The 27,052-nt window shown below is 32.2% G+C and overlaps 1 long non-coding RNA gene across 2 annotated transcripts in view; it reads right to left on the bottom strand.

Moving 5' to 3' along the window:
- Window positions 1–19,218: 19,218 nt before the first annotated feature.
- The window catches only part of LOC116419771, a 37,576-nt gene continuing 29,742 nt past the window's right edge, over window positions 19,219–27,052 (bottom strand). The window contains exons 4-5 of one of the 2 annotated variants that reach the window (XR_004230067.1): window positions 24,925–25,083; window positions 19,219–19,392 (exon numbers count right to left, since the gene is read on the bottom strand). This is a non-coding gene — a long non-coding RNA (uncharacterized LOC116419771). The remainder of the gene's footprint in view (window positions 19,393–24,924; window positions 25,084–27,052) is intronic. The other variant, XR_004230068.1, reaches the window with a different exon arrangement.

Genomic DNA, 27,052 nt, shown 5'->3' with positions numbered 1-27,052 from the left:
TATTCTTTTGGCTTTGTTATTTTGTATTTATTACCGTTATCTGTCTTTACTAATTCATATGTTCATTCATTTGTAGGCTAGCCATTTTAAAATTCTATTGTTCTTTTTTTAATTTTCCTTCCTTTTCTTCTGTTTTTCTTTTTAAAAGTTTATTTATTTTTAATACACATTGCTTTATGAATCATGTTGGGAGAGAAAAAACAGAACAAAAGGGAAAAAAACATGGAAGAGATAAAAATGCAGAAAAAAGAAGTGAGCATAACATGTGTGGGTTTACATTCAGTCTCCTTAGTTCTTTTTCTGGAAGCTGATGGCAGATTCTGTCCAAAGACTATTGTGATTGCTTTGGATCATTGAACCACTGAGTAGAACTGAGTCTTTCATAATTGATCATCACACATTCTTGCTATTACTGTGTACAATGCATTCCTAGTTCTGCTTATTTCATTCTGCATCAGTTTGTGTAAATCTTTCCAGGCCTTTCTAAAATCTTGTTCATCACTTTTTATAGAAAATAATACTCCTTTACATTCATTTACCACAGCTTATTCAGCCATTCCCCAACTGATGGGGATCCACTCATTTTCTAGTTCCTTGCTCCCAAAAAAATAGCTGCTACAAACATTTTTGCACATATGGGTCCTTTCCCTTCTTTATGATTTCCTTGGGATTGTACAGACCCAGTGATGATATTGCTACATCAAAGGGTATACACAATTTGATAGCACTTTGGGCATAGTTCCAGATTGTTTTCCAGAATGGCTGGATCAGTTCACAACTCCACCAACAATGTATTAGTGTGCTAGTTTTCCCACATCCCCTCCAATATTCATCAATATCTTTTTTTATTATCTTAGCCAATCTGAGAGGTGTGAGGTGGTACCCCAGAGTTGATTTAATTTGCACTTCTCTCATCAATAGTGGTTTAGAGCATTTTTTCATATAACTATAAATGGCTTTAATTTCATCATCTGAAAATTGTTCATATTCTTTGACTACAAAATTCTTTCAGTAAATCTAGGTATAGGACATGTTTATTTCGTTTAAATGTTAAATGTTCTTGAAATGATTTTGTTTAATTGGGTCTCATAGTAAGCATTTTTAAAAGTTTCTTATTTCTTGCAGGGTTTTTTTTGAGGAAATATAGGTCATAATTGTCTGTCATATTTCTTGATAAGATGTTATAAGTGTCTAAATTCTAAATCAGTATACACCCTACTGCTTTATTAGCTGTGTAAAGCGGCTTTATATTCTTTTGCTTCCTTCCTCCTCTTGGAAACTTAATTAGTGAAATTACCATATGAAATTGTCATCAGTTTTAATATCCCTTCCTTATCAATTTCCCATTTTTGTTCTGATAACTTGGTGCTAATTTTGGCATTTGTTTTTAAAAGTCAGTGGAATCATTGTACTTAGGCAACTGATTTAAGAAAGGATATCATATCAGTAATGAGGAGTTTTCTATCAAGATACCAAGCCAATACAAGTACCAAATATTAAGTAATAATTATGTGAGAGACCCTGGTAATATTAAGAAACAAATAAACAATTGTAAAGAAAATAAATAATTTAAAATACCAGTTTTATTTTCTTGAGTTATTTAGTGTTTATCATGCCGAATGCAGGGAAATTATCTTCTCAAGGAAAATATGATGTATAAATATGAACCTTTTATTCTACATATCTTCAGGGTTTTAATGTTTGCCCTTATGATTATTATGAATTATTTTAATTATTTCTTCATTATTTTTGCCTAGGTCTAAATTTTCACTGTGAGCAAAGTGTATGTTGATTTAATTCAGAAGAAATTCTCTGAAAGAATTTTCCAAAGACTGTTTTCACCTTCTCATTTTCTGCAACAGATAATGCTACATGAAAGGTTCAAATTTTTTTCAAGGTGCTCTTTTCCCAAATATTTATCACGAACACAGTACTGGAGATAATAAAATTTCTCATGCATTCTTGGGTTTTGCTTTTTTTGGATACATGAATTCTACATATTCCTTTATATGCTTCTCCAAGGAGGATATAAGGACCATAAATCCATTTTACTGTGTTTTCCTCTTATCTTCTGCTTAGTTAAATAGTGAGGATGCCAAAGTTGATACAATTCAGGCATTTAGTCAATATACACACTTGGTGGTCATTGGTCAATGATTCACATTTAAAAAAACAAAAATTAAGTTAATGTTGATAGATCATCTAAAACCTGTGAGCTTTTTAATAGCGTTTCCTTTTCTGCCACTTCTGCCAATCTTTCTGTAGCAACAAAAGAAACCAAATAGAACTGAGGGACATATTGCCATTTTCATTTCATGGGTTGCCATGGTCAAAAAATGCATCACATAGTGGCCAGCCTATTCATGATAAGCCTTTCTGTACTTATATAGGCTGACTCTCCAAAAATAAACAGAATTTTGGAAGAACCTTATTTGAAAATTTTCCAACATGGTAAAGCCTATTCAGGACTAACTCTACATTAAAATAATCGTCAAAAATCTAGGATTACCCCCATGATACAATAGTGAGTTTTTGAGAAGAACACTCAGAACCTGTTAAAGCCTAGCTGTAAAATGAATAAAATAAGCATTTATTTTGGGTCTGTTATATTAGAACTGTTCTAAGCCAAGATAAATACAAAAGAGAGTTCCCCCTTTCAAGAAGCTCAAATTTTAGTGAGACACATAATGTATGTGTAGATGTATATATGCATATATATATATATATATATACATACACACACATGTATATATATGTATATACATGTGTGTGTGTGTGTGTATATCATGACATCAGGGAGGAGACACCATGACCTACAAGTGAATTGGATTTGAGTGCAGAAGGGCTGAGGAAGGTCTCCTGCCTCAGTTTCCCCTTCAGAGCCTGTGTTTATTTCAGCTACAAAGGTCTCATGTTCTTTATAATAATGCAGATATAAATTAGAAAGCAATGTCTCTGCTTTAATATCATTTTCACTAATTAAATCATATTAATTTCTGGTGTTGAACCATTTGACGCACCAAACTTTATTTTTATTTCTTTAGCATCAGTGACTGTAGCACCCACAAGAGCAATTTCCAGGCTCCAAATCTACAGCTTTGCTTTTTGCTATTTCTAATGCTCTTGGGCCTGACTTTGCAGAGCTGTGAATAGCATTGGGTCCTCCTTGGCAAGAATGGACGGCCCCTTCTTTAGAAAAGCTTTTTCATTGTCTTATTGCTCTAACAGCTGGCCTAGGAGGTGAGGAGGTGATTTTGTGCCTTTTATCACTTTTCCTTTTGATGACAATTAGTCAGTGGATGGTGCTGGTAAAAGGAAAAATGATCCTTGCCTCAGTATTTTTCTCAGGATGATTCCTGGGGTCCCTTCCAACTCTGATTATGACACCATTGTAATTGGTATTTGTAATTTACCTTATTTGTAAGGCATTAATTAATGGACATTTATGCATTCTGAGGCTTTTTTTTTCTTTCACAACTATTCAGAGGGAATTTTTATATCTCAATTTTACAGAAAAATAGAATATTTGACTATTAAGTCATTTGCTTACAGTCACAGGGCTGATATTTATTGGATCCAGGGTTGAACTCATGTCTGCTAAGTCCACATTCAACAATCTTTTCCATAGATCTCAATGAGGAATCCAAGAGAATACCTCTTTTAACAGTGAATAACACAAGTGTTTCTTATAGGACGGTTTTTTTTTCCATCTCTGTCATTTTTTCTTTTCTTCCTTCTTTTCCTTTAGTATGGTAACATATCTTCTGAATAAAATGTGAGACATGTGAATGATGTGTGGATAGGCAGAGACAGTTAATAGATATTAAATAGAAAAAAAATCATTATTTTATTTCATGCACCAAGTCACAGTGGAAAACATTTTTAGTCTTTTGAAGTGTTTTTTTTTTCTTGGCTAATTATCAAGTAGCTGACTGATTGCTGATGATTGAGGACTGATGAGAAGATTCTACAGGTGTTAATCGTTTGGTTAATGTGCGTAGTTCAGAGGGAAGCAGTAGCAGTCGGTGAAGTGGGCTGAGCTATAGAAGATTGTCTCAAAGGTGATCATTTGGAGGGGGAAGGGATGTAGGTATATGGAAATCGTGTGATAAATTGAAGAAAGCACTCCCTGAAATTATTGTATGTCGTTGCTAATAATAATGACTGCTGTGTTTCTGATTAGGAGGCATTAAAAAATTTCCTTTAATTTTAAACTCTAATGTGCCCAAAGGTCAATTAAATTTAATTTCACTCAAAAAACATATTATGTGCTTATTATTTGTCAAAGAATGTGCTAGGTGCTGAGGGTTAAGTGATAAATGGAACAATGACCCCTTCAAAGACTTTATATTATCCTTGGGGATTCAACACACAGAAATATTTGAGAACAAAGTACACACAAAGAGGTTTCAAAACTAAAGAGAATATAAGTGAAGAACTATAGGCAACCAGAAAAAGTCTTGTATGAGCAATGTTTTGAAAAAATGGTAGGAGTTTGAGTAGCAAGTATTAAAAAGGAAACAATATTCTGTTGAGTATGTGGTGAAAGAGGTAGAGATGGGAGAGTAAAAACGGACTCTCCCCCTTAAACTCCCTTTAAGACCTTTAAATAATGACTAAATATATTTATTCTACAGCAGCAAAACCCACAAAAAAATGGAGGGAAACAATTTTTGACTCTAAATCCCTTCTATGATTGGCCAGTGGAGGCCAATGCAGCTCAGATCACTTCAGGGCAATCCAGCCCCAAGCAAACCAGGAGCAAGCCTCTGGGTAGTAGTGTCAGCAGGGCAGTTCCAGACTTCTCAGCCCACAATAAGGGAATGCAATAAAGAGTCAAAAAGGGATTGACAGGTCCTTTTGCCTGCAACAGAAGAACCGTTATATTATTTATAAAAGCAGGAACAGAAACACAGCAGGGCTCACGACTACAAGGGAGCAGGGATGCTCCTCACAGTTCCAGGGCTGAAAAGAGTGCTTGGGATTATTCACAAACAAATGCACAGTAAAAGAGAGTAGCAAATACATCTGTCCCTAGATCATACATACCACTTTGGAAGAGCCAAAAACTTACAGGTCTCCAGTTACCTCTGGAAACAGCCACACAGAAAAGCAGAAACTTAGGAGAGGACTCCCTTCCCTTGAGAAGCAGGGTCACACTTAAGCTTAGAGTTAGAAGTCAAAAAATTGGCTGGAAAAAAAGCAAAAAAAAAAAAAAAAAATCTGATCATAGAAAGTTATTGCAGTAACAAGGAAGATCAAAATACACACTCAGAAGAGGACCACAAAGTCTAAATTCCTGTATCCAAAGACTCCAAGACAAATATGAATTGGTCCTAGGCCATGGAAGATTGAAAATTTAGTAAGAAAAGTTGGGAATAAATTGGAAAGAAAAATGAAGATAATGTAAAAAATCAGGAAAAAAAGAGTCAACAGCTTGGAAATGGAGGCACAAAGAATTCCTGAATAAAATAATACCTTAAAAAAACAGAATAAACCAAATGGTAAAAGAAGCACAAAAGTCCAATGAAAAGAAATATGCCTTGAAAAGAAGAATTGTCTGAATGGAAAAGGAGATGTAAAAATTCACTAAAGAGAAGGATTCCTTAAAAAGTAGAATTGGCCTAGTGGAAAAGGAGGTTCCTTGAAAGTTTACTGAAGAAAATAATTGCTTAAAGTTAAAATTGGGCAAGTGGAAACTAATGACTTTATGAGACATTAAGAAACAGTCAAACACTATTAAAAAAAATAGAAGAAAATGTGAATTATATCATTAGGAGAAAAAAACAATTAACCTAGAAAATAGATCTAGGAGAAATAATTTAAGAATTATTGGACTATCTGAAAATTATAATATTTAAGAAATAAGTTATCAAGAGAAACTGCTCTCCTATTCTATAACCAGAAGGTAGAATAGAAATGGAAAGAATTCACTGTAAAATACTTCAAGCAACCAAAAAGAGACAATCAAATATTGTGGAGTCTTATTCAGAATAGTAAAAGATGTAGCTCCTAAAAAACTGAAGAACTTTGAATATGATATTTTGGAGGACAAAAGAACTCAGATTATAACTAAGAACCACCTACCAGCAAAACTGAGTATAATTCTTCAGGGCACAAAAGGAAGCTTAAAAGGATTTTCAAGCATTCCTGATGCTTGAGCTAATTGACCAGAGCTAAATAGAAAATTTAACTTACAAATACAAGATTCAAAGAAGCATAGAGAGGTAAACAGGAAAAAGAAATCATAAGGGATTACATTAAATTTTTATATTCCTATGTGGGAAAATGATATTTATAAGTACTAAAATCTTTCTCACTATTAGATAAGTTAGAAGGAGTATACATAAAAAACATAGGTGGTGAATGTGATGGCATGGTTATTTAAAAAAAAAAAAAGTAAAATTAATAGATGAGAAAGAGAAGTGAACTGGGAGAAGGACAAAGGGATAGGTTTTTTGGAATAAATTATATAACAAAAGAGGCCTGAAACAGATTTTACAGTAATGGGATAATTGGTGGAAGTGAGCAGGAGAGCAAAAGAACCTTTTTCTCATCTGAACTGGCTTTTAAAAAGGAACAATATACCCACTCAGTGAGATGCAGAAATCTATCTTACCACACAGGAAAGAAGGAAAAAATTGAATAAGAGAAGGGATGGTAAGAGCTGATAAAAGAGAGGGCAGTTCAAAGAAGGTAAAAGTCAGAAGCAAAACATTTTAAAGAATGGACAGAGAGATAAACAGCAAAAATAGGATGGAAGGGAATACATAGTTAGTATTTACTGTTAAAAAATATTTACAATGAGTTTCTCTGATAAAGATATGATTTTTCAAATATATAGAAAATTGAATCAAATCATTAGAAATAGGCCATTCTTCAATAGGTAGTCAAAGGATATGAACTGGCAGTTTTCAGATAAAGTGAATGAAAGTTCTCTATAGTCATTTGGGAAAAAAATACTCTAATTCACTTTTGGTTCGAGAAATAGAAATGTGAACAACTGAGCCACTGCTTCAAACCTATCAGATTGGTTAATGTAACAAAAAATGTCAAATGTTGGAGGGGATATAGAAAAATTAAAAGACTAATAAATTATTGGTGAATTTTAAAAAGCAATTTGGAACTATAATCAAAGGAGTATAAAATGATGCTTGCCCTTTGACCAAGCAATACCTCAAAGAGATTTTTTTTAAGTGTTAAGTATACATATACAAAATATTCGTACAAAAATATTTAGAGTACTTCTTTTAGTGACAGCAAAAAATTGGAAATTCAAGGGATTTCCATTAATTGGGGAATGGCTAGACAGATTATTAATTTTGATGGCATACTATTAGTGCTTTAAGAAATGATAAGCAAGATGGTGTCAGAAAAAAAAATTTGGAAAGACTTTCATAAACTGATACAAAATGAAATGAACAAAAATCAAGAGAACATTGTATATAATAACAGCAATATTTTGTGATTATTGACTATGAATAATTTAGCTATTCTCATCAATACAATGGTCCAAAAGAATTCTGTAGGATTAATGATGAAAGTGCTGTTAATCTCTAGAGAAAGAACTGATAGAGCCCGATTGCAGATCAAATATATGTGTGTTTGTGGAGGGGGAGAAGGGGGCCTTCTTAATGGGGTGAAAGGCAGAAAGAAAGAGAATTTGGAAATTCTTTTTCCATGTAATTGGGAAAAAATAAAATGTTAAATAAGAAAAAAAAAGAATATACGATAGAATACTTTTAAAAAGACAAAGAAGCCAATGATAAAATATTTTCCTGACCAAACTGAACTTTGAGATATATATGCTAAACAAACAATGGTTACATGCTAAAAGAAAGCATTATTAAACTGAGAGGGAAGACATAAATATGAAGCTAAGAACATGCAAGGGCATTAACATTTGTAGCCTATACTTTGGAATAAGAACAACATTGTGTGTCTGTGGGAGGGAATTTAGAGATACTTAGTTTGCTTTTAAACAAGATTCTGTAAATTTTCCATGTATTCACATCTCATTTTTATGAGCTTCTGCAGCCAATTTGTCCCATGAACATTTCATTGAATTGGTCTGTATTTTTTCCTTCCATTCCCTAAATCAACTGTCTTATCAAATTTCTTCCTGGTCCTTCTAACCTTTATTGAATGACCTTCTTTATCTTTCCTCATCAGTTCCTCTTTAAGCCTCTTTATTTGAATTTAAATCTACTTTAAAAATGCATGTCCCCTACCCTCCCCAGACACCTAACCTCTATTCATTTGTCCTCCTAGTAAAATGCTTGGCTTTGGATTTTCTTTCAGTCTTAGAACCAGACTGGATTAGTAGGAGAACTGAAGAATTCCTCCCCACCCCTAGAAGTGCAACTTAAATTCAATCCCTTTTATGAAGCTTCTCCTGATTACATCAGCTCTATGACCTTTTGTTCAGGTGACCTAAAAACAAACTTTGCTTTTCAACTTTCTGATACCTCAGTATATAGTGCTGTGTTACAAGTACATGTTGGTCTTATTTCCTCCCAGACTAAATTCATTGAGAAGATGGACCATGGTTTATTTAAACTTTATAGTTTCTACATAACCTTATACATTGGTCTATACATGATGTGGATTTGTTGGGTAAAATAATGAAGGAATTTAAGGGGAAAGAAAACCTGAAGGCTCTCTTTACTACTGTTTGCATTACTAATTTAAGAGGAACCTAAAGCACTAAGGGACTCACAGAGTCACAATTAAAGTGGAATTTTGGTCCAGGGCACTAACACCTTAGTAAGGTTACCCCAAGCCACCTGCACCACACCTTTTTTGGTCTTTAGCTAATGTGCCTTGTTCCTATTTCCTAACCTAGTCTCATGCTATAATACTCTTATAAGGGCTTCATTATTATCACTTCCCTCTGCCATGGCCCACTTCTATCCACTATTAGCACATAAAAATGGTGGGACCCAGAAGCTTTGCTATGTAGGGTCCCTAGAATATAGAGACAGTGCTATTGGTTTATATCAGTCTAAAGAAAGGTGCTGAGGCTTTTCCATGATTCAAATGAGCTGTGCCAATCTCAGTCTTATGCAGCTTTTTCACCTCTTGCAATAATAGCCTCAAGTGTTGTAGTTTCCATCTCTCTTCTTTTTCCTGCTTTTTTTACCAAATTTGTCCCAGGTACCAGAATTCCAAATTATGGCTTGATTGATATGTTAAAAAGTGTTGCTCTATTTGAAATATCCACATAAGGTATAAAGGAGAAGAAATCATCAGCCCCAGAAAGTAATATTTCACTCAACTTGGTTCACCATTGAGCTACTTTCCTGAAATCCATTCAATTGAATTAGTAGAATAAATCAACATAAGAATTATTTTTGATGCTTTCTTTTTGACAACATTAATTTCCTAGTTCTCACTGTTTCAATGTTTATTAATTATATCCACCAAAATTAAAATCACAAGAAGACTAATGTTTTAGAGGCCTAATCTAAACCATCTTTCTCCAATTGCTCTTCTATCTTTGATAGTATTGGGAACCATTTAAAAAAAAATCTTCTTCTCATCCTATATCATTTTTCTTATATGATTTTCCAGTATCTATTTTAAGCTCACCTATTTTAGTTCTTTCTTTAAATAAGGAGTTTACAGAACCATGCTAAGAAATTTCAGTGATCAAGGGAAGTAACAAAATCTGCCTAGGGGGATAGTCAATGAAAGGTATTCTCAGCTGAGGAGTTGGAGAAATCCCAGAGAACATAGGGAAAGATGGATACTGGAAATTATTAATGAGTTGAAAGGAAAAAAGGCAAGACTATATCTTATCCAACCATCCCATAGCTTCTCATTTTAAATAACCATATTGTTGCTATATATGTGCTATTTTATTTTTACAGTTCTAAGGAACTATAACTACTGCCATTGTACTGAACTTGGAACTTAGAACTAGCCTCCTTGTGGTTTTCATTAGGGCAATTACACTTTTTTTTTTTTCCATTTCTTTTCTCTGTGTCTCTCTCAGTATAGTTTCAGCCAAATTGCCAAATTCAGTGCTTCAAACTGGTCTAGAATTATATCTTTATTTTTTTTCTAACAAATTCATTTCAAGGAATAATCATGTTACAAAAAATTGAAGAAACATTGTATCCTGCAAAATGGCATAGATGATAAAAAAAAATTAAAAGCAAGGTTGTGAAAAAGATTAATAAGAAGATCAATAAGAAGAAAGTGATCAGTTATATTAAAATGTTCATGGCAATACTTTCTATGATATGAAAGAATTAGAAAAAAAACAAATCAAATGTTCATTGATTAGGGAATCACTACAAAAATCATGATATATAAGTTGTAATAGGATATTATTATGTTATAAGAAATGGACAAGGTATGGTGGGGCCAAGATGGCAGAGAGCAGGCAGATTTTGAGCTCCTCTTGGCATCCTCAGGTCAACACCAGATCAAGTCTCTGAATAGGATTCGGAGTGACAGAACCCACAAATATTTGAAATGTAAAAAAAAAAATTTCCAGGTGAAGATATTTTGGAAGAACTTCAGGAAAGGTCTGTCTCAATCAGGCTGGGGTCAGGGAGCAGCCCAGTGAAAGAACAAACCAGGGGAGATTTCCAAGTTCTGGGGGAATCTAGTGGAAGATGTAAAGCCAAACTACAAAAAAGAGATTAAAAAAGACAATTGAAGAAAATCACTAAAAATTAGAATTGAACAAATGGAAGCAAATGATTCAATGAGACATCAAGAATTAGTCGCACAAAAAGAAAAAAAAAAAGGAAAAATAAAAGGAAATGTAAAATACCTCATTAAAAAGCAACTAAGCTGGAAAATAGATACAGGAGAGACAATCTAAGAATTATTGGACTCCCTGAAAACCACAATGAAAAAAAAAGAACCTAGACAACATATGTCAGGGAATCATCAATGAAAACTGCTCTGATGTCCTAGAATCAGAGGGTAAAATAGCCATTGAAAGAATCCATCAATCACTTCCTGTAAAGGATACCAAAACAAAAACTTCAAGGAGTAGGTTATCTAAATTCCAGAATTATCATATCAAGGAGAAAATACTGTAAGCAGCCAGAAAGAAATAATTCAAATACTAAGGATCCATAATCAGGGTTACCCAGTATCTAGCAGCTTCCATTTTATTTTTTTAAACGGAAGAAAGTATTTATCTCTGTTGACAATCCTTTAAAAATATAATTTGACTTGTATTTTTGTCTTTTTTTTTTTTTTTTGCTTTATGTATCATGTTGGGAAAGAAAAATAAGATCAAAAGCAAAAAGTCAAATACAGGAAAGGAAAAAAAAAAAAACAGAAAAAAGAAGTGAACATAACGTGTGTTGATTTACAGTCATTCTCCTTTAATCTTTTTCCAGATGCAGATGGCATTTTTTGTCCAAAGTCTATTGGGATTGCTTTGGATCACTGAATCACTGAGAACTACCAAGCTTTTCATAGTTGATCGTCACATGGTATTGCTGTTATTCTGTACAATGTATTCCTGGTTCTGCTTGTTTACCTCAGCATCAGTTCATGTAAATCTTTCTGGGCCTTTATAAAGTCAGCTTGTTCTTCATTTTTTGTAGAACAATAATATTCCATTATCTTCATGTACCAAAACTTATTCAGCCATTCCCCAATTAACAAGCAACTCATTTTCCAAATCTTTTTCACTACAAAAAAAGCTGCTAAAAACATTTTTGCACATGTGGGTCCTTTTCCCATTATGAGTTCCTTGGGATACAGATCCAGGAATGGCACTGCTGGGTCAAAGGATATGCACAATTTTGTTGCCCTTTGGGCATAGTTCCAGATTTCAGCTTCCATTTTAAAGTATGGAAGGGCCTGGAATATGATATTTCAGAGGGCAAAGGAACTTATACTGCAGCTGAGAATCAAGTATCCAGCAAAGCTAGGCATTATCTTTGAGGAGAAAAAAATGAACATTCAGTGAAACAGATTTTCATTTATTTTTGATGAAAAGACCAAAGCTGGAAATTTGATCTTCAAATACAGAACTCAAAAAAGCATAAAAAGGTAAAAAGGGGAAAAAAAAAATCATGTTTTTTTAAAAGATTAAAATGTTTACATGCCTATATAAGAAGATGACATGCCTTTATATTTGTTAGGTATATACTTAGAGGGTATAGGTATATTTTGATATTACTGTAATGATATAAAAAAGCTACAAGTAGAAAAAGGAAGGGAGGTAAAATGGGGTAAATTATATCACATAAAGAGTCAAAAAGACCTATTACAATTGAGGGAAAGAAGTAAGGGGGATGAGCATTGTGTGAATCTTAATTTCATTGGATTTTACTCAAAGACAGTCAGGCATTTTTAGTTTAATATAGAAACTTGTCCCCTCCTATAAGGAAGTAGGAGGAAAAAGATATCCAAATTAATAGAAATCTTATGATTATCTCAGACCCAGAAAAAAGCATTTGACAAAATCCAATATCCATTCCTATTAAAAACACTAGAGAACATAGGAATCAATGGAGTTCTCTTTAAAATAATCATAAGCATCTATCTAAAAATATTAGCAAGTACCATATGTGATGGAGATAAAATAGAAGCATAAAGTAAGATCAAGGGTAAAACAAGGTTTTTAACTATCACCATGACTATTCAATATTGTATTAGAATTGTTAATTTTTCCAATAAGAAAAGAAAAAGAAATTAAAGGAATTAGAGCAGGTAATGAAACCAAATAATCACTCTTCGCAGATGACTTAATGGTATACTTTTAATATCCTAGAGAATTAACTAAAAATAATTAACAACTTTAACAAAGTTGTAGGATACAAAATAAATTACATAAATCTTAAAGCATTTCTACATATTACCAACAAAGTCCATCAGGAAGAGATACAAAGATAAATTTGAAATAATTGTAGATAATACAAAATATTTAGGAGTCTACCTGCTAAGAGAATGTCAGGAACTATCTGAACATAATTACAAAATATTTTTTGTACAAATAAAGTCAGATATAAACAACTGGAAAAACATAAAGTGCTCATGGGTAAGCCAAATTAATATAAAAAAATGACAATTCTTTCTAAATGAATATACTCATTCCGTAACATATCAATCAAACTGCTAAGAAACCACTTTATAGAGCTAGAAAAAATAATAACAGAGTTCATCTGGAAGAACAAAAGGGCAAGAATTTCAGTGAAATTAATGAAAAAATACAAATGAATACGGCCTAGCTATAACTCATTTATTTTCTATAACAGCCCTGTTTCCTCAATGTAAACCAATTGTTGCTTTCTTGTCTATATTCAACATCCTGGTTAGTCCACAATCTAATTTTTTAGCGCTTCTATGAAGACAGCTACATGGTAAAGAGAACAGAGTACTGGGCCTGGGGTCAGGAAAACCTAAATTCACATTTAATGTAAATTTGGTTTTGAAAACTTAGATAAGTACCTTAACTTCTGTTTAATGCCTGAATTTCTTCTTATATAAAATATAGCATTGATGGAAAGATTAAATGAGATTATAATGATTTAAGCATAGTGCTTGAGAGATAGTAAAATAGTTGTTATTAATTTTTAAAAATTTTTATTATTATGTGTAAGTAATGGAAAAGGCAGCACAAGTAATAAATGACAAAGTCCTTTCCTTTCTATTATTTCAAATAAAAGTCCCTCAGTTATCTGAATATCTACAAATTGCTCTCCCTTCTAGTCATAAACAACCTTTTTCTAACACTTATTCTATTAAATGGTTCCAAAAGTTTTTTGTTTGTTTGTTTTGTCTTGCAATAAAGGGTATTTTCAACACCTTCTTAATTGTCTAACCCCCTTTCTTTGGAATAGTTACTTCACGCCAATCAGGAGAATCTTCATCTATTCATGCTCAAACTTGTCACATTTTATTTTAATTCACATTTTTCCTTAAATATAGTTTTCCCTAATTTTATGTAAAATGATTTAATGTTTTTAATAATATTTTGAGTTTAAAATTAAGTCCCTCATTCTCTCACTTTCCCTCTCACTGAGAGGATAAGCAATTTGATATAGATTATACGTGTGCAACCATGTATTTCCATACTAGTCATGTTGTGAAAAAACACATAAATGAACAAAACACACATACACAAATCCTGAAAAATAATATGCTTCAATTTGCATTCAAACTCCATTAGTTCTTTCTCTGGAGATAGATAATACTTTTTATCTTAAGAAATTTGGAGTTGTGTTGGATCATTGTGTTTCTGAGTTAGCTAAGTAGTCCACAGTTGGTTTTCATGTACAATATTGCTCTTACAGTGTTCAATGTTCTCCTGTTTCTGCTCACTTTCTTGTGCATCAGTTTGTATAAGTCTTCCCAGGTTTTTCTGTATTCATCTCTTTATCATTTCTTATAGCACATTAGCATTCCTTTAAAATCTTATTTCACATCAGTAAGCATCATATGTAATGGAGACAAACTGCAACCATTCCCAATAAGATCTGGAGTGAAACAAGGTTGCCCACTATCACCGTTACTATTTAATATTGTATTAGAAACGCTAGCTTTGCCAGTAAGAGCTGAGAAAGAGATTAAAGGAATAAGAATAGGCAACGAGGAAACCAAATTATCACTCTTTGCCGATGACATGATGGTATACTTAGAGAACCCCAGAGATTCTACTAAAAAGTTATTAGAAATAATCCACAACTTTAGCAAAGTTGCTGGTTATAAAATAAACCCACATAAGTCATCAGCATTCTTATATATCAGTAACAAAATCCAACAGTCAGAGTTACAAAGAGAAATTCCATTTAAAGTAACTACTGATAATATAAAATATTTAGGAATCTATCTGCCAAGGGAAAATCAGAAACTTTATGAGCAAAATTACAGACCACTTTTCACACAAATTAAGTCTGATCTAACCAATTGGAAAAATATTAAATGCTCTTGGATAGGGCGAGCAAATATAATAAACATGACAATATTACCGAAACTAATCTATTTATTTAGCGCTATACCAATCAGACTCCCAAAACACTATTTTAATGACCTAGAAAAAATAACAACAAAATTCATATGGAAAAACAAAAGGTCAAGAATTTCAAGGGAATTAATGAAAAAAAAATCAAATGATGGTGGCTTAGCTGTACCAGATCTAAAATTATATTATAGAGCAGCAGTTACCAAAACTATTTGGTATTGGCTAAGGAATAGATTAGTTGATCAGTGGAATAGATTAGGTTCAAGGGATAAAACAGTCAACAAATATAGCAACCTAGTCTTTGACAAACCCAAAGATCCCAGCTTTTGGGATAAGAACTTACTGTTTGATAAAAATTGCTGGGAAAATTGGAAACTAATATGGCAGAAACTAGGCATTGATCCACACTTAACACCGTACACCAAGATAAGGTCAAAATGGGTTCATGACCTAGGCATAAAGAATGAAATTATTAATAAATTAGAGGAACATAGGATAGTTTACCTCTCAGACCTGTGGAAGGGGAAGGTCTTTATGACCAAAGCAGAACTAGAGATCATTACTGATCACAAAATAGAAAATTTCGATTATACCAAACTGAAAAGTTTTTGTACAAACAAAACTAATGCAGACAAGATTAGAAGGGAAGCAATAAACTGGGAAAATATTTTTACAGTCAAAGGTTCTGATAAAGGCCTCATTTCCAAAATATATAGAGAATTAACTCTAATTTATAAAAAATCAAGCCATTCTCCAATTGAAAAGTGGTCAAAGAATATGAACAGACAATTCTCAGATGAATAAATTGAAACTATTTCTAGTCATATGAAATTATTAATCAGATAAATGCAAATTAAGACAACTCTAAGATACCACTACACACCTGTCAGATTGGCTAAGATGACAGGAAAAAATAATGATGATTGTTGGAGGGGATGCGGGAAAACTGGGACATTGATGCATTGTTGGTGGAGTTGTGAATGAATCCAACCATTCTGGAGAGTAGTTTGGAACTATGCTCAAAAAGTTATCAAACTGTGCATACCCTTTGATCCAGCAGTGTTACTACTGGGTTTACATCCCAAAGAGATTATAAAGAAGGGAAAGGGACCTGTATGTGCACAAATGTTTGTGGCAGCCCTGTTTGTAGTGGCTAGAAACTGGAAACTGAATGGATGCCCATCAGTTGGAGAACGACTGAATAAATTGTGATATATGAACATTATGGAATATTACTGTTCTGTAAGAAATGACCAACAGGATGATTTCAGAAAGGCCTGGAGAGACTCACACGAACTGATGCTGAGTGAAATGAGCAGGACCAGGAGATCATTATATACTTCAACAACAATACTAGATGATGACCAGTTCTGATGGACCTGGCCATCCTCAGCAACAAGACCAACCAAATCATTTCCAATGGAGCAGTAATGAACTGAACCAGCTATGCCCAGAGAAAGTACTCTGGGAGATGACTAAAAACCATTACATTGAATTCCCAATCCTTATATTTATGCCCACATGCATTTTTTATTTCCTTCACAAGGTAATTGTACAATATCTCAGAGTCTGATTCTTTTTGTACAGCAAAATAACGTTTTGGTCATGTATACTTATTGTGTATCTAATTTATATTTTAATGTACTTAACATCTACTGGTCATCCTGCCATCTGGGGGAGGGGGTTGGGGGTAAGAGGTGAAAAATTGGAACAAGAGGTTTGGCAATTGTTAATGCTGTAAAGTTACCCATGCATATATCCTGTAAATAAAAGGCTATTAAATTAAAAAAAAAATCTTATTTCACAATTTGTTCAACTATTTTCCAATAGATGGATGTCCCTTCAATTCTTTCCCACACAAAAAAGGGGGCTGTTATAAATATTTTTGTATAAATAGTCTTTTTTCTCATATATAAAAAAAATGTTTGGGATATAGACAATAGTTGTATTGTTGGATCAAGGGTATACACAGTTTTGAATATGTTACATATTTCTTTCCAGAATGGATATTCCTAGCTTTGTTCTTTCCTTCTCATCTTGCTTACATTGGTTTTGTTGGTGCAAAACTTTTTAAATTTAATATAATCAAAATTATCCATTTTGCATCTTATAATGATTTCTATCACTCATTTGTTCATACATTCTTTCCTTGTTTATAGATCTGGTATAAGTTATTATATCCTTCTACATCTAAATCATATATCCATTTTGAGCTTATCTTGTTTTACAGTATAAGATGCTTAAGTATAAGAAGCTATACGTAGTTTTTATTATACTGGTTTTGTCAGCAGTTTTTGTCAAATAGTAAATTCTTATTTTTGATCGTTGCATTTATAAAACACTAGATTCCTATGATCATTTAATAATGTGTATTGTATTCTATTCCTCTGATCTACCACTCTATTTCTTCATCAGTATCACATTATTTTGATGATTATAGATTATTTATGCAATTTTAGATCTGACATAATTATTCCTTCACATTTTTTCATAAATTTTCTCAATGTTCTTGATCTTTATTTTCTCCCATATGACTTTTTTTTTTTGGTAATTTTTTTTCTATTGTTGTGCGATAATCATTTTAGTTGTGTCCAACTCTTTTTGATCCCATTTGGGGTTTTCTTGACAAAGTTATATAAATGATTTGTCTTTTTCTTCTCTAGCTTATTTTACAGATGAGGTTTGAGACAAACAAAATTAAATTATTTGCCCAGTGTCACACATCTAACAAGTGACAAAAGGTATATTAAAACTCATAAAGATGAGTCTTCCTAATTACAATCTAGTGTTCTATCCACTGTGTCACCTCTCTGCTCATGTCTTTCTATGCTTCTCTATATTCCTGATATTATTTTTCTTTTTTACAACACAGTAAAGTTCAATTAAATTCAGTTAACAGGATTTGTTTTCCATTCCCAATTAATGGAAACTCATTTTATTTCTGCTTGTTTACTAAGATAAAAGACAATTTAAACAAAAATGGTTATGCATAATTATTGCAAATTATATATATATACATGTAATTATGTATAACGAATTATAAATAATTTGATATCTATTGGAACTTTATTTTTTATCAATTACTTTCTTGGCGTATACACTTGGCCATGCAATACTTGTATTAGAATGTATGGGGACTTTAGCCATTTTGTTTGGATAATTTTATGTTGTTTTTCAGAATAGTCATAGTAATTCATAAATCTATCATGAATCTACCTGTTCTTCCCAGTTGACTTCCCTTTTGATAATGACTCTGATTGTCTTTTTAAAATTTACTCTATAAGTTATGAAAACTCAGTTTTTCTGATTTACCTAGTTTGGAGCTTTATATTTCATATGGCTGTATAATCTTTGGAGAATTGTTGACTCATAACCTTCCATCACTGTTCTACTGGGGAAGGGTTTTTGCTGTTATGTGTCTATTAAGTGCTTATACATCCTTGTCTCATAAATTTGACTCAAAAAATTTTACCTCTTTGCTTCTCATCCTAGACGCATTAATTTTCTCTTGCAGAAGCTTTTCAATGTTATATAATCAAATACATTGGTTTTATGCTTTGTAATTATCTCAGTTTTTTAAAGTATACATCTACCCATTGCTATGAAAAGTATATCATATGCTTCTCTAGTTTTCATGTTGTGATATTTAATGTTCAGTTTACATATGCAATTTTATTTTTTTGTGAAATATGATATAATGTATTTCTCTAAGCCTCAGTTTTGCCAATCTGCTTTCCAGTTTTCCCAGAAATTCTTATGAAATAGGGAGTTGGTTCCTAGGTATTTTATGTTTTCAAATTATTAATTCCATTGTATCTGTATCAGTATTTTCTATATTCTATTGATCTACATTACCAGATGATTTTGATTACTGATGTTTTGTTATATAATCTCAAGTCTGAAAATACTATACCCCTAACAATTTTTTTTTTATTTTCCCTTGATAATTTAGGTATTTTCATTTTTTTTCAAATAAACCCTGACACATATTAAAAATATAAAAAAACCCACGTATTTTATTTAACCACATTACATACTTCTAGTAGGGAAAAATGGAATAATGCTGAAGACAGATTCCCATAGTGATGAAATAAATGAAACTTGAAGGAAACTAGAATTTTAAGAGTCAGATTTAAGAAGGGAGCTCATCCCTAATGTAAGCGACATTTTGTATCAAAGCCCAGGGAGTCAATAGATGAAGTTTCATGCATAAGGTACTATAAGTAAATCAGTTTTATTGATTGAAGAATAGAGGAAATGAAGGGAAGTAATGTGAAATCAGTCTAGAAATGTAAGATTCACAGAGTATTTACCTTTAATTATTTTGAAGTACAAGTGAAGCTTTCCTCCAGAGATCTTTCCAGATGTATTCCCCTACTTTCCATCCATAGCAAATTTAAGCTCATTGAACTCAGGGACTGTCTCACATTTGCATTTACATTCCAAGGGTCCTGCCCAGTAAATGATACATAAAAAGTAGCCAATTAATTATGCTTGTCAGTTCATTGATTAACTTTCTTCATCTGAAAATTAGGGCATTGGACTACACAATCTGTAAGGTCTTTTCAAGATCTAACAATCTATGACTCTATGAATCACAACATTTAAATATATTGCACACATAATATGTAGCTTCTAGTAAACATAATGAAAAAAAATAATTAACAATCCAGCAAAAAGTTGCTACATTGAACATATGATGATGATATATTTTAAGAAAATGGAAATTTCTGCTTGGCATTAAAATAAGAAAATAATAGAATCTCTCACTTTTAAATTAATGCATAACACAAACAAGAAAATAGATTATAACATCTTATACACTATAATAAAATACCCAAACACAGAAATCTTTATTCTGTTTCAGTTTCCATTAGCACAGTGCTAGTCTCTCCAAGTGAGACCTCATGTATAGATTTTAAATTATCTGGAACCTATTTTTAAACTTGAATTCTTCACAATAAAAATGTGGTCACTGAAAAATGAGGCAATATAAAAGATGAATTATTTTGTGGTTAGATGAATACAAAGCCAGTCAGATGAGGAAATTCTGCTAGAACTAAGGATTTCATCTATGGAGAAGAAACAGACAAACTTTGAGGTATCCAATGATGAAGCCCTGCTATGACCCTCCTGAGACAATGTAAAGTCATGCAAAAGTGTTGAAATAGGAACATTGGATATAAATTACCCCCTCCCCCCAAAAAATACCCCACAAATTGATTACAGTATGATTGAGAGAAAAAAAAAAGTTTCTAATTTGAAAGATCTATCCCAAAGTGAAAAGGACAGACTAGAAAAATACTGATATTCCCCCTCCCCATACATTTGTGGGCAATATCATAGGTGGGGGAAAATAAATAGTTCTTTGGGCATTTCAAGGAAGGGAATATTCTTTAGGCATGGGTTTTCCTACTATCTCTGAAGTTCTGAGATTTTGGTACCAAATTCTGATATTGGACAAAAAGGAAGGAAAAAAAAACTACCAGAATGGGTAAAGTAAGGAAGTGGGAATATATTGATAATGTGACATAATACTGCTGCTGTTGAAGAATGATAATGGTGATGTTTGTATTTTTAGTCATTGAACAGGCAGCATGGAACAGTTAAGAGAGAGCTTTTCTTGAAGAAAGGAAAACATAGGCTCAAGTCCCATTCCTAGTATATAATGGGCAAGCTACTTATTCTTCTAGTGCTCTATACAATGCTCTGAGACTGGAATTTGCAAAGAAGAACTTATATTGGTAAAGAAACTTCCTAATTGGAAGCTCCCTTTATCAATGAAATTCCAGATCTAGTATTTATCTTAGACTAGAAATATAGAAGTTCTGAAATAGAAGAGAAGAAGAAGAAAAAAAGAAACTTTAGGGTACTTTAACAAAGGAATCACTAAACACTCATGTTCTTAGAATTTGTGAGCTTCAAAAATCTAATTTTGTGAAAAGGTATACCTAAGTCTAATTAAATGAAATAAAATAAAATTAGATTAGTCTACTGAAAAGTATTGATTACAAGGTCTAAAATTCTAATATTAAGTTATCCCAAAATCTTTGACAAAATTTAGAAAACTCTTACCTATCTCAAGAAAATTTCTTTTTTTTTTTTAAGTATAAATTTTATTCATTCTAAAATCACTGTGTAAGTTATAAAGGTCATCTTCCAGAGTTAATGGAATGATTTTCATCCAGTTTAATTTATGTATATTGCCTTTCTTTTTTTTCAAGATGCATTTCTGGCTCCACTTGGGCAGATTTTGACATCTGTTCATGTTTCCCAATGAAATGATTGATTATGTAGATATGAATTAGATTGAGGGTGCAGTTTGAAGTTTAGCTTATAAAATGTTCATTGTGGACTAATTGCAAACTGCCTTTGTTTTCATCATGGTACTGGCTAACAGATTGAACAAGTTGGTAAATAAATAAGTTTAGTAAAGGTTTGCAAAAACATGTTAACATAAACTAGTTGATTAGTTTTCATCAAGGGGATAGAAAAGACTATTGACATTTTTTTATTGGGATGTAATTCCAAGTCCTTTTCTGAGCATCCAGAGCCATAGATATCTTAGACTTAGTAATTTCACATTTCTAAAGTTTGTGCAGAAACTGACAGTGAAAACATGGGGGCTCTCATATTCATTGAATCTTAACCCATCCATTTTAGAAGGGAAACATATAGGAAAGGATTCAACTTGATATTAAAAGATATAATATCGAATCCAATGTTTACTTCTTACTCATTATGTGACTTTAGGACAATTTCCTAAAATCTCAATGAAGCTCAGTTTCCTCATTGGGAAAATGGTTTCAACAATACTTCTACTACTTACATTAAAGGATTGTTCTAAGAATATAATGAAATTATACTACATAGCACTATATATATATAACAATAAAACACTTTTTAATTTTTAAAGCTAATTTTAGAAACAGGATTGAACCTACATACAAAATTATCATTCGGTATTTAAAGCACTATGCCATATTACTCTCACCTAACTTTTTCAGAAATAATATAGGGACTCATACTTTCATTTGGATAGGAAACCCCAAGTTGAGGAAATTCTATCAAGGCAAGTTGATACTTTCTCTGAAACTTAAAATATTATAGAGTGGACTAGAGCTCTGATAAATTAAGGGTCCTCCCAAGATTAAATCATTAGTGATGGGACTTCCAAGTTTTCCCAAGTCTGAAGCCAGAACACTATATATTTCCCCACAGATGCTTTTGATGTTTCTGCTCATTTCATATTACTGTCATTCACTTACTTTCTGTGATATTCAAAGTAGCTTTCAAACTATTCCCTGTACAAAACTTTATGTATCTTGTCTCCAGAATATCACATATGCTCATCTTTATAATTGATTTCTTTTTTACCCCCAAATAATAAAATCCATAATCTTTTCAAAACAAAGATAGCAAGGTTCTACTTTCTGTAAGAGAACTTTCAAGACCTCCCTCAGATAAAAAAAGTACTTTTTTCCTTAAGAAATAATTTTGTACTTTATATACAATTTGTATGATTTTATGAAGACATTTTATCACCCCAATAGAATGTATATTTGTCAATACAAGGGACTGTTTGGACTTTTTTTTTTTTTAATACTTAGGATCTAACAGTGTCTGGAACATGATCAGTGCTTAAAAAGTTTTATTTTATTAATTTTCTTACTGTCACTCCCCACTTCTCTCTCTCTTTTATTTTCAGCTTTCTTCTATTGAAAAGTATTTAGACAATTTGGGTTTTCATTTTGAATCAGATGACCTGAAAACAGGTCTTACAGTACCCAAGCCCACAACTGGATTCCCCTATTAAATGATCTGGAAAAAGTAATCTTCAGAACAAGAGTTTTTTCACCTTTATCCTCAAATCTGCAATGGCTCTCTCTGTGAGCTCAGCAAGTGATGAAGACTAATTAGTGTCTGTTTGTTATATATTACTTTGGATCTTGGAATTCTGTAAGTTCATAATAAGGGAGTCTGAAGACTTCCTTCCTATATTCTATGGATATCTCAAGAATGGCAGAGGAGTATATAGACTGCTCTTTGATTACACTTACTCTTAAACCATGGCCAACCCATCATTTTAATTCATATTTTAAAACATTTAATAAATTTTGTTGTAATATTTCATATGACGTATTGAGGTTAAGTGTCCTTTTACAGTACTATCAGAAAAGTCACAAATGTTAGAGGTGAAAAGGTCTTTAGAAATGATTTAGTCAGAACCATGTATGATTAAAACTTTCCTCTTCAATGACAGTTCGTCTATCTGACCTAAATCTCCTTATCTAACACAATTCTTCAGTTCTACAGTGTAAACTGCCTCTCCCTGGTCCAAATAGTTTTAGTTTGGATTATTGTTGAAGATGGCAAAAGAGCTGACTCCCCTTGGTTAAAATACTAAATACTAGTTAAAATACTTTCAAAATAAACTGTATATTAAATAGTCTAGGGTTAACATAGGTGTGGCTAGCTAAACTTATGTGAATCCCCATATCTCATATTCATTCTCCTTATTGCAACTAATTCTAAGATTGTCATTTTTTCATATTTTTGTACCAGAAACACTGATTGACTCACTTTGAAATTTCTGAACCTAGTCCTGGAACATCTCTTATTGGTTAAAAAAAGGTGATTTAAAGGACCTATGCATTCCATTTAAAATAATTTCTCCCTTTACAACTCATGGCACAATCTTACACAGATACTACTGACCTTCATGTTAGACAATGGAAGTCAGAATTATGTGGATCTCTTAGGGAAAAAAATTCTAAAAGTGGAGATTTCTGTTGAAAGACCACGGACTACTGTTTAATGCTATTTGGGAATAATGGCTTAATAAGCTGTGACCAAGTGTTATGTTAACATCACCATCAAATTTCAGTATCAATTCCCAATCTAAAATTTCGGTTCCTGACTTCTTGTGAGATGAGAAAGAGTACAGACTTGGGATGTAATCCTCATTCTTCTCTTTAATAGCTATGTAGTTCTGAAAAGGTTAAATCCAATGCCTTGAATCACAGTTTTCTATCTGTAAAATAGAAAAACAATACTTTGATTCCCTATCTCCTCTAAGATCATATATAAAATCCTCTATTTTGCTCATGTACTTCATGACCTGATTCCTTCAAACAGTGTGAGTTTTCTTAGACTTTATCCCCAAACACATACTCTATGATCTAGTTCTACTGATCTCCTTCTTCTTCCTAACATCTTCCTAGATTCAAAGGTCTAATGTCTTCCCTCTGATATCATCTCTAATGAATCCTCTGTGTATTTGAACAGAGATTTTTATATTTTTTCTCTTAATAGATTATGACTTCATTGAAGAGACTTTCTGCCTTTATATTTTTTGCATCCACACTGCTTCCAACAGTGCCTTACATATGATAGAGGTTTAATATTTTTTTTACTTTATCCAATTATCATGGTTTTTCAAGGAAAACATTTTGTAAACCTTAAAGCACTATACTAACTCATATAATTATTCCCAAAGTTATTATCAAAATTATTATTATCAAAACTAAAGTAGCTTAGTTAATAAAACTTGTTATATGTGACTAAAGATGACTGGGGATCAATAACTTTTTCAGACATAATTCTATAATTATTTTAACCTAATGATGTTTAACATCATCTTTTTATTTCATCTTTTCAGGCATACTATTTTAAGGTCATGGTAGGAAGGACAATAAATTATCAACAGTAATCATAGTATTACCTGAGGTAAATGAATTATAGAACCCTGGTTTCACAAAAAAAGTAACATTCATATTAAAAAGATTTGTAATGTCATCAAGATCAAATGTATTATAGCCTTTGATTTAAAAGGAAGCAATATATAGCTAATAAATTAAAATATGTACATAGCAAAGATTCATAAAAATTTACTCCTTAAAATTACATATTTTATTAAAAAGGATTCAATGACATCTTTTCTTTTGATCTAATGATATGCCTGCAAAATATCTATACTATACCCAATTCCCTGAATCACTTCCTCTGCCATCTGTTTCAAAATTTCTCTTCAATCTTGGGAACTCTTATTCTTTTTCTCTCTTCCTGTGTTGAATTTCTAGGTGATGAGTTCATTTCTTATTCAGCTTCCTTCTGGCCCCAATTCTTTTCATGTTGAAGAACTCAAGGACAAAAAAAATAAAATAAAATAAAATAAAACAAAAAACAAACAAACAAAAAAAAAACTCCTGTTATTTTTATACAGCCTGGATAATTTGTAAAACATTTTACATTTACATTTAAAATAAAATACATTTTACACAGAGGCTCACATGCCTCTGAATAAATATAGTTTAGTGCATCTCTACATACACATAATCTTAAACCCCTGTCACAACCTATCTGGGAGGGGAAGAACTAATAGAGGTGATTCTGGACCTGAAGTCAAGAACTGGGTTACATAGTGCTTATTACGTGCTAGACATTGTGCTAAGTATTTTATAATTATTACTTCTTTGAAAATTAAAAGAAACTCTGAGTGGTAAATGTTGTTATTATTATTCTCATTTTTCAAATGAGATGTTATATCATTTGTGTGTCAGACTATATTAGATTTTGAAGTAAATATTACAGTCAGTATATTCTCATTTTTAAGAGGAAGAAACCATCTTAGAGAGATTAAGTAAGTCACACAGTAACCTAGTATCAGAAGCAGATTTTGAGCCTATTCATGAGTGAATGTTTAGCATATTATTCAAATTGCCCTTCTCATGCTTCTCTTTATTTTCACTACTACAGTGAATTACAGAATATCTCCTTTCTGCCTTTAAGTACATGTGCATTGCACACACATATACACATAGACAAACATATAAGACACACACACAAAAAAAAACAGTAAAAATAAAAGATAAATGAAAATGTTGCTTTGAAGTGGGCATTGAATTCTATTATTCAGTAATAGATGTATATTTTATAGCTATAGATATAGATAATAGATATAATAATTGGGTTGTTGACCTAAGATGGGGTAGTTCAGCTGGTGACATTCTGACTATAGGTCAATAGATCATTTTATAGTTCCAAATCTTGTCACCTTGTCAACTAGTGTCTAGTTAATTTCCTGCCACTAATTAGTTGTAACATAAATGGAACATAAATCTCATATTCTTTTGTCTCTTCTTCATCCTTTTATTATAAATTTAGGAGTCAGGCAATGAAGTAACACAAAGTTCAGCTGTGAAGGACTTCCAATGTTTTTCCTCTCATACTTCTCTTTCAACAAATAAATCCATTAAAATCTAACCAAGAGTCAGTGTTAAACTATGGAAATAGCAAGCATAATTCCATTTGTACTGTTTTGTCTTTTCAACATATATTCACCAAGTTGGTACCTGCCATGTGTGATATACTATGTGAAGCAGGGGGGTAAAAAAGTGAATATGGAAATTACTACTCTATTATATTTGTTTAGCTAAAGCATTTGGGATCTCTTCCTTTAGTCTCTTTGACAGGGTACACATAAGTAGAACTTTTGAGTAAAATCTCCAATGGCTGATAGACGCCCATACCAAAATTTATTTTTGTTGTCACCCAGGAGTTATGAAATCAATACCTTTGTTCTAGTTTCTCTTACCTAATAGGAATCATCCTCCCATTCAACTCAATGCTCTGGATACTTAGCTGACATAGATATAGTCTCTGTTCCTTTTATCAAGGAAGGGGGATTTAATCAGCCATTTGACCCCAAGAATCCTTTCCCAAAGGGAGTCATATCGTCTGATTCAAATATATTGCATTTCAATCTGATGATTCCAAAATAAATAACCTCAAAGAATTTGGATTTATAATAGAGCAGTGCTCACATGCCTCTGAATAAATGTAGTTTAGTGCATCTCTACATACACATAATCTTAAACCCCTGTCACAACCTATCTGGGAGGGGAAGAACTAATAGAGGTGATTCTGGACCTGAAATCAAGAACTGGGTTCAAATTTGACTTCTGAAGCCTCATAGATAGCTGTGAAATAACAAGCAAGTAACTTTATCTTTCAATTTCTGCAAGGGTAAAATGAACAACAACAAAAATAATATTTTACATAGTGCTTATTACGTGCTAGACACTGTGCTAAGTATTTTATAATTATTAC

This window comes from Sarcophilus harrisii, chromosome 6 (assembly GCF_902635505.1).
Source record: "Sarcophilus harrisii chromosome 6, mSarHar1.11, whole genome shotgun sequence".
Lineage (NCBI taxonomy): Eukaryota > Metazoa > Chordata > Mammalia > Dasyuromorphia > Dasyuridae > Sarcophilus > Sarcophilus harrisii.
The sequence above is the reverse complement of the archived record's forward strand: the minus strand, read 5'-3'. Positions and strand labels throughout refer to the sequence as shown.